Here is a 15,297-nt window from a genome sequence, read left to right as displayed (position 1 = left end):
CGCAGGGTAGGAAGGCTGCCCGGCGCACGGAAAGGGGAGAACCTGAGGAATTAGTTCTTAATAACAGTTCAGGACGGGTTCAGCGGACTGTGTGGATTGCGCGCTGCTCTTTAGTTAAAACAGCTACTCTGCACCTCCCGGCTGGGAGTCAGCAGGGGCTTCTTAGGCCTGAACTAAAGATTAATCTCAAGGTCAAATATCAAACAAACATAATTCCCGAAACGTGAGGTAGTAGGAGAAACCCTGCGTAATTAATGCCTGTAAAAAGACGCTCAGGCCTCTACACGTTGGAGTGTGACCGCGAGTGATATTTGTCCTCCTGCGTCATGAGAGGGACCCGCGTTCCCGGAGGGAGGAGTCACTGTCTGTCTGGAAGCCCCTGGGCCGTGTCAGATTGTTGGCACGACAGGAACTCGCCCTGTGCCGCTGTCTGAGCAGGGCGGTCCAGGTCTCTGCCCTCCCGTTGAATACTTTCTTCGGCAAATCTTCTGTTCAGTTTCACAGCATCATTATTGCAACACAGAAGGAAAAGCATGGGTATTATTAAACATACAGACTAGAAATTTAGAAATGAATGAAAAAGTCAACTAGGCACTCACTTTTTAGTTAAAGGTAAAGAAATATGATCCGAGGCAATCTTGAACACTTTTACTAGACACAAAATTTAAAAGTTAAATTCAATAATTCTAGCTTTAGAATGCCTAGGATTACCTAAGGTCTATTGAGAAACCTAACAGGAGGTGTGTGTGTGTGTGTTTATTTGTAGTGCTGTGGAATCTAGCTCAGGGCCTCAGACACACCAGGCAATGACCTACCACTGACTTATACCCTCCACAAATAGATGTAATTTTACTAACTGAAAAAGTGACTTGAATATATTACGCAGAGTTAGACATGCTGGCTCAGGCCTGTAATTCCAACACTTGGGAGGCTGAGGCAGGAAGATTACAGCAAACTCGGAGCCAGCCTGGGATACACAGAGGGTCGAAGGCCAGCCTGAACTACTTAGTGAGACTTTCTCAAAAACAAACAAACAAACAAAATCATCTTTAATATAATGCACAATGTCTAATATTTATCTATAGTAGCATGGCTGCTGAAACTACAACTCACTGCAGAGATAATTATGTTTCCAAAGCACCCACCACCTCCCTGCCATGACCCCGGTAGAAGTGCTCTGGTCCCCACCTCAAACCACCTCTGTGACTCAAGAATTGGAAGAACAGCTGGGAGCAAGGTTGCTGTGGTCAGGTCAAAGCAGCCTGCTCTCTCTGTGTTCCTTTTCACTCTCTCTGGGTGTGCTGGTTCCTTCCTTCCTCCTTCCGGCCCTCCTTTCTTTTTCTTTCTTTCTTTCTTTCTTTCTTTCTTTCTTTCTTTCTTTCTTTCTTTCTTTCTTTCTTTCTTTCTTTCTTTCTTTCTTCCTTCCTTCCTTCCTTCCTTCCTTCCTTCCTTCCTTCCTTCCTTTCTTCCTTTCTTCCTTTTTTTCATTTTTGGTGGTACTGAGGATTGAACCCAGGAGCGCTTTGCTACTGAGTTGTCCCCAGCTATGTGTAATCTTTATCTTTTTAATTTTACTTTGAGACAAGGTCTTGATACACTGCCAAGGCTGCCCTTGAACTTGAATGCTGTAGTGTCCAACTCCTGAGTAGCTGGAATTCCTGGTGGGCACCGCGTCCTCCCGGCCTCCTTGATAAATGTGGACCAGATCGTGGTCTCAGAATCTAAGAGGGTGTGATGCGGAGGGACTTACACCCGGAATGTGCCTGTCGTCCAGAGAAATGATCAAAGTGTGTTCCAGAATGTGCCTGTTGTCAGAGAAATGATCAAAGCGTGTCCCTGGAGCTGTCTCTTCCTGCTCGTGTGCCCTCGGCTGCCCTTCCCTTCCCTTGCCTTCTCCTCCTTCCCTCCCTCTGACCTGCTGTGGAGGGCTGACTTCTCTCACGAGATGCCCGCTCCTACTCTTTCAGACTGGCCGCTTCCAGGGATGTACAAGGTTCTGTGGGGCGTTCCGTCCATTCAGTACACCACACTGAGTCTGTACCTTCTAATAAAGTTTTTTGCAGTTTTACAACTTAATTGAGGTGTAATTGAAATACAAAAGACCTCATATATTTCGCTACATAATTTGTTTGGTGTTGACTTGAATATGACCGTGTGTGTAACCATCGCCTTAGGGAGTATAACAAACATTTCAGTGACCCCCAAAGGTTCCCTTGTGCCTCCGACATCCTCTTCTTTTCCACTCCCGTCCGTCTGCAATCGCTCCCTGCTCTCGGTTGTTACAACTTTGTTTTCAACATCTAGAGTTGCTGAATGGACTCGCGCAATAGACAGGAGCTGTGTGAATGTCAATAACCAGATGTGAGGATGTTCAACACTTGTGGGGTCAGGGAAATGGACGGTAAAGGAACAGGCCTGCGGTGTGACCGCCCACATGCCAAGGAGCTTTCACTCGCTGTGCGGGAATGGAAATGGCACAGCCGCGCTGGAGGAGAGCCTGGTCATTTCTTAAAAGGACAAATACATGCCTATCATGTGACTCTGCCAAGGCGAAAGCCACGGGTAAGTGAAGGCACACGTCCACGCCTATGCTTGTGCAGGGCACTCACAACCACTGTGCTCACAGAGGCACCAGCTTCAGACAACACGAAGGCCATCATTATGCACATGCGTAAACAAGTGATTATATAGCAACACAACATAACAGTACACCATTAATTAAAACGCTTACATTCTTACAGCCAGTGTCCTACCTTTAAATCAGAATTTCTCAGTAATAGTGAAGGGGAAAAAGAAGGAAGAAAAGAGATCTGGAATTATTGTAATCAGCTAAAGATTTTTTTCCACTAATGACACACCTAAGTTAGATATTTCTGCCTTGCTCGAAGGCCATCAGCTACAGTGAAGTTTCTTGGTATGTGTTTACTTGATCTATATAGTCCCCAGCTCTTAGGCAGAGCTAATTCTAAATATGTATTGACATTAAAATATCATCATTTAAAAATATTTCCGGGCTAGGGATTTAGCTCAGCCGCACAGTGCCTGCCTGGCAAGCACGAGGTCATGAGTTCGATTCCTGGTACCTGAAAAAACAAAACAAAACAAAACAAAATTTCTATCCCAAAGGAGTTAGTGCAAACTATAAACCCCTTAAAGGAAAATCAAAATTGTTCTATGCCTTTTCAGACTTTTCTTCCCACATAGTCTAATTAGTCTTATAATTTACCACCATTTCATAGAGTTTTTCTTAGCTCAGGTATCCCCTTGCTGTAATTCAGTCATGAGCTTTCATGGTGTTCCTCATAATGAATAAAATGATCTTTCGCGTTACTATGACCAGGTCTTGACTGTGACGTTTGGCTTGGGATGTTTGACAAGGTGCTGCCAGTCGGCTCAGGAATGCAGAGTCGGCTAACTGCTCTCACTTACAGCGATCAGGCGTTCCTCTCGTATTTGCGGGAAGAACCCTCGAAAACCTTCCTTTTCTTTATCCTTCTTCTGTCTTCCATTTTAATTTCATCTTGCATTGCAGAAGCGAGAATGTACTCACATTGCAATACACAAGGCTGCACGCTTCCTTCTCCCGATGATAGCAGCACGTTCTCAGTGACACCCCTCTCTGTGACCTGAGGGAGACCCCACCCCTCCACCCCAGCCTTCGCATTCTCAGGCATTTCATACATCTTGTTTCTATAATTTTGTTTCCTCCAGATGTTGCATAATTGTTCCCCTTCTCTCTCTTACAAAAGATGAACCCATAATGTCAAGTTGAGAACAATCTTCTGCTTGGATCAGCTGGACTAACAAATGACAAATGCAAGTGTTATAGCTAATAACACAACCAGAATCCCGAACCTTGGAGAAGGCAGATTAACTGGGACAGGTGTGCTCTGTGTGTTACAAGCATATGGACATTCTGTGAAATGGGAAAACATGAGAAGTAGGGGGAAAATAGGCAAACAGGTCCATGAACATTAAGCAAATAAGAACATGATTGCATTCTGCATTATATTTGATATGGAAAATTTTAATCCAAATAAACTATGTCTACTAAAAAAACAAACTATCACAAGGCTGTACTTTTGAATTAGAAATGTAGTCATTATGCTTTTAACCGTCTGTAATCAGATCAAACAAACAAAATTAAATGATTTTGAGTATGTATCGCAAGCTTAGGTAATTGCTATTAGTAGCTCTAATGACTCAATTAATCTCCCACATCATCCAAAAATACAGTTTCTAATATTTTGAGAATTCTACAAGTAGGAAATTGAAAATTAGAAGAGATAAATTAAATTAGAAAATACCCAAAGTTTACACTGAGGCGTGGAAGGACTGTGAGGCTGCACGGCACAGCCAGCTCCAAGAGGATGGAACCCTGCTCCCTGAAAGGACAGATGTGTCCCTCTCTGTCCTCTGGAATGTCTCAGGGCAGGAAGATGTCTCTAACCATGAAGATCAATAAAAATACGGAAGTTTCCTGCGGGAAAGTTTCTGTGGCTGTCTTTCCCTAGCCTTCCGTGTACCCACAATTCCTAAAAGGGTACGTGAGAAGCAAATGTCTGTTAGTACCTGGTCACACAAAATCAAGAGCATCCCGGAGCCTTCCGCCCAGAAGAGCACAGCAGAAACATTCTACGCGTGCACAGAGGGGGCAGAACACAGGAAACTAGGGGCTTTTGTGTAGTTTGAGTTACCTGAGCTCTGTTTTGAAAATGCGGTGCATGAGCAAGGTCATGTAGCTCCTAGTGGGACTAACTGCTGAACTTTCAAGTGCTAGGAGACAGAAAGCCCAGTTCAGATGATACGAGGACATAGCAAGTTTTCAGCTCTTCTAAGAAAGGTAGTGTCTTTGAAGCATTAAAAGGACATGAAAGAAATAAAATGTCTTCAAAGGAAGAGAAAGACAGAGCAGCGTGGAGTGCCGTGAGGTAAGAGTGAGAGACCACACCATACTGTGCAGTTATTTGGGGAAAATCAACCCCTCTGACTAGAGTCGCTCTGTCCACACTCCCCTGCGGCCTGCTTCCTGCCATCACGTGCCCTGGGTAAGAGACCCCTGGCTTTTGGACAATGGAAATTTGGAAAGACGCTCATGAGAAATAAAGACGAGCAGGCTACCATGCTGAGTGTACATGGAGGAGGACCAGACGTGTAAGACCCTTCTTGTGAAATAATTTTGTGGTTACAGGACCTTTCATCCCAATTCCCACTTGGTAATTCTCAACGGAAGTAGATTTAGCGGGCTGGGCTTGAGGCACCAGGGCTTCCTGCACGAGTAGGTCTCCAGGCCCTGACTAGGTTGTGTTCCTGCACTCTCCCCACTGAGCTACGGGGACTCCCCGCCAGAGCTCTGATTTTAGGTAAACCTAATCCACGAAGGTATCAAAGTGCAGGCTCCACAGTGGTGACGGCTTAGAAAAGAGCAAACATCTCACGCTCCTCGAGGACTGTCTAAGCGGCTCTCTCTGAAGCAGAGCTCTCCCGCCCCGACAGTGCGAGAGCTTCTTTACAGCGAGCGTTGTTAGGAACTTTGAGGCTGCGTCCCCCGGTCGTCCTCCTGCCTCGCTGCTGTCTGCTGTGGGACGCTCTGTCCGTGTCACCCGCAGATGCTTCTCACAGTCCAGACTGCTCTGAGCGCCAGACCTGAGCTTATGAGTGAGTTCCAGGGTGGCCTAAACTGCATAGCAGGACCTTGTCCCCCGAAGCACAAGATGATAAATAAGTAAAATGACAGACCTTATCATGTCATCTCATTACTGGAATTTTCCTTTTAAAATAAAGTAAAAACTCCCTAGTGCATTTACAAGTACCCTGTGCAGTCCAGTCTTTCAACCATACTCACTCTTCCCTTCCTCCTAAGGCTCCAGCCGTGGTAATCACTTCAATGTCCCTTGACTATTCTTACCTCAGGGCCTTTACACATGCTATGGTGTGAAATAGTTTCCTTCCTCCCTTTATTTTGTTATTGCATTTTCATCCACATCCCAAATTTGTCTACTGCAAAAAGTCTTCCTGACCCCATGACTAGATAATTGTTTTGTTTTCTTTCTTGTACCAGGAATCGAACTCATGACCTTGCACTTGCTAGGCAGGCACTGTGCTGCTGAGCTAAATATCTAGCCCCGACTAGATAACTGTTTTGTGCTATGTTTTTGTGGAATCATATTCTTTACTTTCATAATATATGTTGTATTTTGTATTCACCATGACGTTAAGTCCTACAGTAGCGGTCTCCTTCCTATACCAGAAGCTCTATGAGGGTAGAACATGTGCATGTCTTTGCTCAACATTGTAGCCTCCTCACTTGGCACAGGGCCTGTTTCAGAAACGGGAATAATATTAATGTCTCACTCACTTTCCCCATCCCTGGGACGCGGTACCTGACACCACAACTTAAAGAAGGGGAGGTTTGCTTTGGTTCACATTTACAGCCCATGGTTGGTTGGCTCCACACTAAGACAGCATGGCAGAGGCATCTGGCAGAGGAGAGGCTGCTCGTCTCTTGGCAGACAGGAAGTAGAGGCAGAAGGAAGGAGCTGAAAACAGAGATGGACCCTCCAGCCACACCCTGAGCGACCCGTCTTCCCTAATCAGACCCTGTCTCTCAAGAGCAAGCAGCAATAAGCCCCCCTCAGCCAGCTTCTGAAACCCCCATCTATGAGTGCATGAGGCTTTGGGGGTGCACTTCGATATAACCCTTAACGTAAAAATGAACAAGCCGTGGACAGTAGAATGGCAATATAGTCAAGGTTAGAAATATGACCTTTGTCACAGACCTCATCGTAGTTGACTTTTTCCGTGTTTCCTAAATTAATTGTTCTTCTCTTATTTTGAAATGTTTCTCTCTGTGTCTTATCACTTTGCACTCCCCGGTCTGGGTCTTAACTTCTTTATCTTTCTTTCCCTTTCAGTCCTGTTTGTAGTCTGGGGTGCATGACCTATATTTCTTACTGCACTGGACTAGAGGATTCTGAAAATTGACATTGATCTTATCCACTCACATCTTCCTCAGAGCACAAATGTGAACTTCTAAGTGCACTGTGTGATGGGAATGAAACAGAGGAAAGAAAATAAAATAACGCAGATCACGGTGTCCTTTACAGCATCTAAACATCTTCCCCCTGCCTAATCACAGGCCTCAGAGCCTCGAGCCTTACTTAGCACAGCAGGTGGGAGCCTGCAAAGCTGGATTTTAAAATCAGCTCTGGGTTAGAAAGGTAAGTTTGAAAACTAGTAGTTAAGGGTCTAATATATGAATGACTGGCATAGTGATAAGGACAAACAAATGGCCTTGTTTGCAAATGTCTAAACAATGGCATTTTCTTTCTTTTTTTCTTGCTACCTTCCTTTCTTCAGTGTAGTATCCTACTTCTATAGCCTGAAATAACAGTCAAATTTATTTACAGTGGGCTTAGAAATCTTGCCTTCTTTGTCCTGGTTCATAGGTACCTTTGGGCTTCATCTGACCCACGTTTGGCTAAGAGCAGCGATGAGTGTGTCTTCCCACCTAAAGAGGAGATCATTACTTACGCCTTGGGTTAGGAGATGTACCAGTCTGGGTCGAACGCTGACAACGTGCTTGTGCCCAATAGCATGTGACTTATCCTAATCCACCACGGCATAACTGTGTTTCAAACATTTTACTGCATGTTCTTTTGGGAGATCTCAACCTCAGTGCTAACATTTTTCTGGGTCCGACTAGGTAGGGGAAATTATCTGGAAAATAGCAAACCCTAAGAAGTCATGTTAAGATTATTACAACACCGTTTTACTGATAACAGTGTCGAGGGAGAATTTTGCTCTTGTAAATAAACTTACATTGGTTTTAGACGAAGGGGCAAGTCCTTCCTTAAGGAGAGAGAATCTTGTCTTTTGTTAAATACTTTTTGATGATTATAAATTAGATTGATAATGCTCTAATGGTTCCAATTTTGGAGCAAGTCAGATTGGTGCTGGAGTAGGATCTATGTTCCAGCACTGCTCTTTTGCAGCTTAGGTATAGCTGTGATTAGAGTTCATGACCAAAAGGTAACCATCACTGACACTCAGCTCACCGTGGACCGTTGGGATGAAAGCCAAGTCCTCAGAATGCCGAGGGCCACTCTTGACCCACTAAGCCTTGTCACTGTTCGTGTTTCTGAAGAAAATTTCATCACAAATTCCTTTCCTATAGTAGCTAATCTCTGCTCTGCGCTGCCACTGGCACGCATGCTTATCCATAAGGTGACCTCTTCAGCCCTGGGACAGTGCTTCTGTTAAGAGCTGGCCCTACTGGGAGACAGCCCGTTGGCCACATGTGTGGGCTGCCTACAATAACACAGCGCCCTTGTTACACTGAGGCTTAGTTTGTGACCTCACCCATTAGTGCCGAAAGAATTGAAAACAACTAAGTAAAAAAGGTCCCTAAATCCGTGCAATAAAGAACAGTATTGTTGCTAATTTATTAGCTAGTAATTCTAAACAGTACTTCTCAAAATGTTAGCTGCCTAAGGGTGAGTTCCAAAAAATAAAAATAAACAAACTCTTTTATCTTGTTTCCTTCTTGAAAAGATGTACTGCCTCACTGATGAGACTGAGGAGAGTAAGGACCCTTCCCACATTGTTGGTGGGAAGGTAAATGTGTACAGCCACTGTGGAAAGCCGTGCAGAGATTCCCCATAAAACTAAGACTAGAAATTTCATTTGACCCAGCTGTAGCCCTTCTGAGTACCTTGCCAAGAGAATTAAAGACACTACACCACAGTGATACACGCATTCCTGTGTTTGTAGCCACTCAACTCAGAAGAGCTGGATCTTGGAAGGGGCCTTAATGTCCATCAACCAAAAAATGGATAAGGAAGCTCTGGTACTTACACCCGATAGCATGCTACTTCATCATAAAGCAGGAGACATTTGAGTTGTTTACAGTAAAATCGATGCACCTTGAGACCATATAGAAGTGAAATAAATCAGACACAGAAGGGTAAATATTATAGTGTTTTCTTTTATGAAAAACTCAAATTTTAAATAATTCAAAGGGAAGAACAAAAGAAATTAGGACACAGGAAAACAGATCTTTTACCAGTGGGAAAGGGACCGAGAATGGAGGGAGAAGAAGGGGAGGTAGGTCGTGTGCACGTGCCGCCTCCCCATGATAAATGCGGGGAGCTGCTGTACCGGGAACGTGGACTAATGAAATGTTTCCAAATGCAAAAGTGCAAAAAGACGGACAGCACTACTGAAATGTGGATGTTATTTCATCTTGTATGCTGGAAACCTGTTCAGTTAAACTCATCCTTTTCCTCACCACTCAGGCTACTATCCTAGAATACCACAGCTGGTGCCTGACCAGCGGGAGAAGTTTTGGAAGCCAAGCTCAAGGTGTGGGCAGACGTGTCATCTGGTAAAGCCTTGCTTTCCGGTGCATGCAGGGCTGTCCTCTTTGTCACCTTGGATGGCAGAAGAGGTGAGGGAGCCCTTCAGACCCCTGTAAAACAGGAAAGAATCCATTGGTAAATGATCCGTGCTTATGGCCTAATTATTTTCCAAAAACAACCGCTCAAAATATTGCTTCTGCATGGACATATGCATTGCAGAGAGACACAGCATCCAGTCTATCATCTCCTGCGGTGCTATTTTGTGCTGACTTAGTCCAGGTTGGGACATTACGTAGCAATCTGAAGGCATCTTGGTGAGAGGTGTTTCATACTGAACTTGAATTATCCTAGTATCATCTTTTAGAGTGCCTGTGTGCAGTCGCTTTTATGGGAAAACTAAACAAATAAATAAATAAGTCAAGGAGTGAATTAAGGAATAAATGAATGAATCAGTGTGTGGATGTGGATGGGCTGGTGGGCAAATGCATCACAGAATAAAACTATCCTTAGGCTCAACACAGGGAATGTAATGAGTTGTTACCGTAGTGAAGGTGAGGAAGTGTCACCAATAAGATGACCGGCCGAGCCATTCTTTCCGAGTTGTTCTGTTCCCTCCCCTGACACCGTCCTGGCCGCCTCTGAAGTCCTCCATGAGCACGAATTCAGATAAGTCGTAGGAGTTATTGCTTCCCTCCTGCGACAGGGCTGGATACTAAGGAGCTCAGGACTTCACTCCAGGCTGCACAGATAACAGGGAGGAGAATCAAGACAGTGGCCTGAATTCTTTAAGGCACCCGTGCACGGCCCTGTTCCTGCCTGGTACCCTTTTCACGGTGGAGAGCGTGTTTGTCTTTGCTTGTTCGTGAGGCCAACAGCTATCTTCTCCTGGTAGCTCACGCTGGCTGCTCACACGCGGAAGTCCCTATAACAATAAAATATGAGCCACACGCCTAATTTGAAGCTCAGAGCATCATTGCACTGCAAATTGGCAACTGTTTTTCTTCATAATGATCGTGATACTGAGGAAAAGAGAAGTGACATTGAAAATGTTCTCCCTTACAAAATCAAATAGTCTGTAATATAGATAAACTGTCCTTTATGGCTCAAGACAGCCGAAGTTTAAAGAAGAAAATCCTTTTCCAGTCTGAAAATGTCCCTTTTAATTAGAAATCCCCGTACAGCCACGTGGTCAAAGATCAATAATACCCTTTGAGTTCTAGATGATGTGGCCTTGTGATATTCTATTCACACACCTCCTTTGCCAGAGCAAGAGCCTTTCGTGTCATGGTTCCAGCCCAGCCACGTTTCCCGGCTTCTTGACTCTCCTGTAGGATTAGTAGTGAAATTAGGTCCTGCATGAGTTCCTTGATGAGGTGATTTAGAACTATGACATGTTTCCGATATAGTCCTAACATCCCCAGCAAGCTGACGGGTGGAGATTAACGTCACAATTAGCGTGTGGGTATTTAATACGCCAGCCGCCTGGGTTTGGAGCACCAGGGAAATGCTACAGCCCAGCTGGGCATTTGGCTGTCATCGATCACAGAGGTAATACGAACAGACATCTCCCGGACCTCTGCTGAGACTGAGTTTGAGGAAATTCTCTCATGCAGTAAGACTTTAAGATAAGAAGAGGAAAGGCTTCCCAATAGGAAATGATGTTTTCAGCAGGTGACTATCATGGTGTATTTGGAGACTTACATAATTACCAGAAAATCTAATTGTATACATTCACCATTCATGCTCTGTGTGAGCGTAATAGATTGTAAGCTGGTTATAATTTGATCTGGTCATTATGGATGTGGAAAATTTGCCTTTCAAATCTCTTTAAAAATAGAAAATAAAATGATTACAATGTCTGGAAGATAAGCAGAGCTGAGAGATCGCACACACTGAGTACATGAACAATAGAAATTCATGGTATCTCAGATATTGTAATTAAAAGTTTTTAAAAGAAATTCCAGGAATGCATACAGAAATTTATAAACCTTAACTAGATTAGCCAAACGTGTGATCTTAAGAAGGGATAAGTTAAATGTTAGGTTCTACAATTAAAAGTGCATACATTTCTTTAATTATAATTAGAAGAGTGTTTGAGCCTCCATGAAGTATGAGATGACGTCATAGATCGTATTCGGAAACTTGACTTCATTCTGTACATCAAACAGACAAGACCTCTAGGAGTTGCTGGTTTTGAACAGTTTGTAAGTTCAAAAAAGACAGTAGAGGGAACTGGGGACTGGAAGATTTTAAGATAATTTCTCTAAATTACCTTGTGTGCATAAATGCAGAAGCATAGATGTACTTTACATATAGGCTTTATGTAAGAGATCATAATCCTCAGACATGGAGATCTGAAAAGCTGGTGCACATAACATGCTGAATATTTACTCTCTTAGCACAAAGACATAAATATTCACTCCAAATTTTAGTATTCATTAACATAATTGCCAAATTCCATCAATAATTTATTGATTTCAAGTTAATCTTATTATCCACAATAAAATATTGTTTTATGATTCAGTGAAAGAAATTTTTTGTATGAAGATATTTTAAAATCTGAGAACATTAGAAGAAAATATTACATGCACACATATATTATAGAAAACTAAAAATAAGGGTTGCATTTCTGATCTGGGTGTCATGGCACATCTGTGATCCTACCACTCTGGGAGGCTGAGGCAGGAGGTTCACAAACTGGAGCCTGTGGAGAAGAAAGCATAAGTGGTCAGGGAGCACAGGTGACTGTTGTGTAGCAAGACCTGGCAGGTGAGAAGCGCATTTCTGAAAAAAAGAATCTAAAAGTTGAGTCAATAAATCAATGAAAAGAGAAAGAAGAAAGATGAGTGCTTTAAGGGAGAGGATGCTCACCAGTGAATTCAGATTCATAATTGGCAAAAGATGGAGCTAAAGGGATAACGGTCATCAGGTCATGAAGCAGAGTTAGACACCATGCGTGGCAGCATAACCTTACTTTGTGGGCAGCAGAGAACCCTTCGTAGCGACTGACCGTAGTGCTGAAGCTGAATAGCCTTTTCCTCTTGGTAAAGAGCCGATCCTACTGCACTAAGGACGTTTCCCGTGAGCTTTCTGGAGAGGCTGCCATTCAAAAAGTGGCCCGCGTTCCACTTTGGCTGCAGCCTGACTAGATGAACTGATGAAGTGGCAGGATGCCGGAGGCACAGCTGTTAGAGAGGATTCCCACGTCTCCATAGCGCAGGATCCAGGTCCACCGGTGCGTAGCACTAGTTAACACCGAGGCCAGTTAACCACAAGCCGACCATGCTTGTTTTGAGCGATACATTTTTTTCAGGAAGATGTGCTCAAGGAGACACCAGGTACACTTTTGCTGCCAACCAACAACACAGGGACAGAATGACTGTTCGAGTCTTTGATGGATTACAGTTCAGGAAAACTCAAGGGGTCACTTTGTGTCAGTGTGTGCGGGATAGAGTGACTGTTCAAATCAGAAGGCATTCTGGTTTCGCTGCCCAGGTCAGAGAGGGCGTTTCTGACTGTGAGTCTGTGCACTGTGTTACCCATCGAGAAATGCCGCCTCGCTGAAAATGTCACCCAAACTGGAGAACGTTTGGCAGGGTGTGATTAAAATTATCGAGCACACTGAACACCAGCCCTTAAGTCACATCTATACGCACACAGCCCTTAAGTCACATCTGTGAAGAGATGGACGCAGAGACACGCGTCTTCTCTTACTCACAGAAGTGAGACAGCTTTCTAGAGTTGGATCACTGGTCAGAGATTTTCAGTTGCTCCAGAGATTTCTTCTAGAAGAATAGTCACCACTGGCAGCATGTTTCAGTGACACAGTGGGTTGTTAAACTTGCTTAGCTGTCTGACATACTCCACCAGCTTAACAAACTTAGCCTGTCCCTGTAGGAGAGAATGATTACTATGTTCAAGTTGGCAGATAAAAAAGTGGGTCCATTCAAACCTCAATTGCAATGATGGGGGCAATGGGTGAACGGTGGCATCTTCTGACATGTGTCAGCATCAGCAGAGATTTTAGGAGACTGAGGCCAGCCTTGTTCCTCCCAGCTGGTGCACGATCACCTACCACACATCTCAAAAGAGCTTAAGCGTGACACAGAAGAAAGACCTCCAACTGGGAAGGAACAGATCTGTGATCCACCTGTGACTCATCCAGGTGAACTGAACTTCTAGTCTGTGGGAACATTTTCTGTTATGAAACTGGTCCCTGTGATACAGGAAAATAAAAACTCCCAACCTGAACGATATCTGGGATGAGTTCGTGTTCTCTAAAGTCGAAGAATGGATTTTAGGAACATGGAGGTTAAGAGCAGAATATATTTATTGAGGGAAGGAAAGCTTCTGTCCAAGAGAGGGACAGAAGAGGGGCCCGAGTGAGTTGCCCAAAGCTCTGTCTTTTCTAGGGACTTTCATAGTGCAAAACCACGAGGTGAGGTGGGTCCAAGGTAGGGAAAAATGGGAAATCACAAGGTGGGCATGAGGTGGGACAAAACTATGATCAGCAAATGAGAATTATTCAGGTAAAATTGATTACTTCAGGATCAAATGGGAAAGCAAGGCACATAGCAAGCAGGCATGAATACAGAAGGGGGCTTTTCCTGTAAGGGCACTGGGTCAGTGACTCTCCAAGGTGATCGCTACCTAGTTAGAATATCAACCCCTGATGTCAATCCCTAGGGTGGTGTGTGGGTACATTTGTTTAATCTTTTGTCTTGAGTTCTGGCCCACAGTAAATAGGTATCTCATCTTGCCTTTCATGTTGGCTACTTCAATGGTCTGTCCCTGTCTGACTGCCTAAAATGTTTCTATCTAACTCAGCTGCTTATCATACCTGGAACCAAAAAGTTAGGGACCCCTAGTCTACTGGTCTCCACAGAGAAATACTGTCCTTGGGAAATGCTTATTAGGGGAAATGCTACATGCTTGAAGCCTCCCAGCAATAAATAATACTTTTAAGTCCTCAACTTAAAACTGGCAAGGAGAAGAAAACATAATTTTTAAGCATGTAAATCCTATTTCAAATGTTCATTAAAAATTCTTTGCATACTTTTTCTTCCGTTTGAGTTTTCTTTTAGTAACAGTTAAGCTTGCTATGGTATTAGTTTTCAAAATAAATCACTGGTTGAGAAGCTTAGTTTATATTGGCTGTGGTACCCAAGAGGTAGGAAGTGACCACCTGAAATAAACAGTGGTTCAGGGTCCCACAGAGGTTTCAGGCTGGAACTGGGATTCTTAAATCAAATAATAGCACCCACCTCTGGATTCTTTAGAGTGATCTTGTCACCTCTCTGCACAGGGAAAATACCACCCAGAAGAACTTATTGCCACAGATTCACAGTGAAATACCTGGTTGGTAGTTTGCTGTTGGAATCTCACAATGTGTTTAACGTAGCATCTACAAGTGTGGAGTCCAGAATATAATTGCCCGGGGACTTCCACTACTGTTGTAAAGTTTAAAAGAACCTCAGAAAAAGTGTTGTGGTTATTACTTAAAATGATGAAGGATATGTAGGAGAAAAGTATCTTTTCCATACCTATTGCTAGGTCCTGGCTGAGATGTCTATAATGAAAGACATAGTAACAAGAAAAGAAACATCCCAATTTATTTAATACAAGTTTTATGTGACATGGGAGTCTTCAGATTGGAAGACCCGAAGAAGCTTGGGGTGGGCGCTGTATGTTTATGCTTCTGTTTGATAAACACTAGATAGTCATGCAAACTGCAACTGCAGGCCTGGGGCTGGGATCTGATAAAGCCGAGCTTGGCCAGGCCTGTACGTTCAGACCCCTCCCTCGGGCGGGGCTGTGTCTTTGTTCCTTTCCACAGGATGTAAGCAGGGCCTTTGACCTACTTTTTTTTTTTTTTATTTTTTTTTTTATTTTAAGGATAAAAGGAGGGAAACATTAACAGACATACAACATTTTACAA

The sequence above is a fragment of the Chinchilla lanigera genome, unplaced genomic scaffold (assembly GCF_000276665.1).
Source record: "Chinchilla lanigera isolate Chin_1 unplaced genomic scaffold, ChiLan1.0 scaffold00009, whole genome shotgun sequence".
NCBI classification, from domain to species: domain Eukaryota; kingdom Metazoa; phylum Chordata; class Mammalia; order Rodentia; family Chinchillidae; genus Chinchilla; species Chinchilla lanigera.
This window is presented reverse-complemented; position numbering follows the sequence as displayed.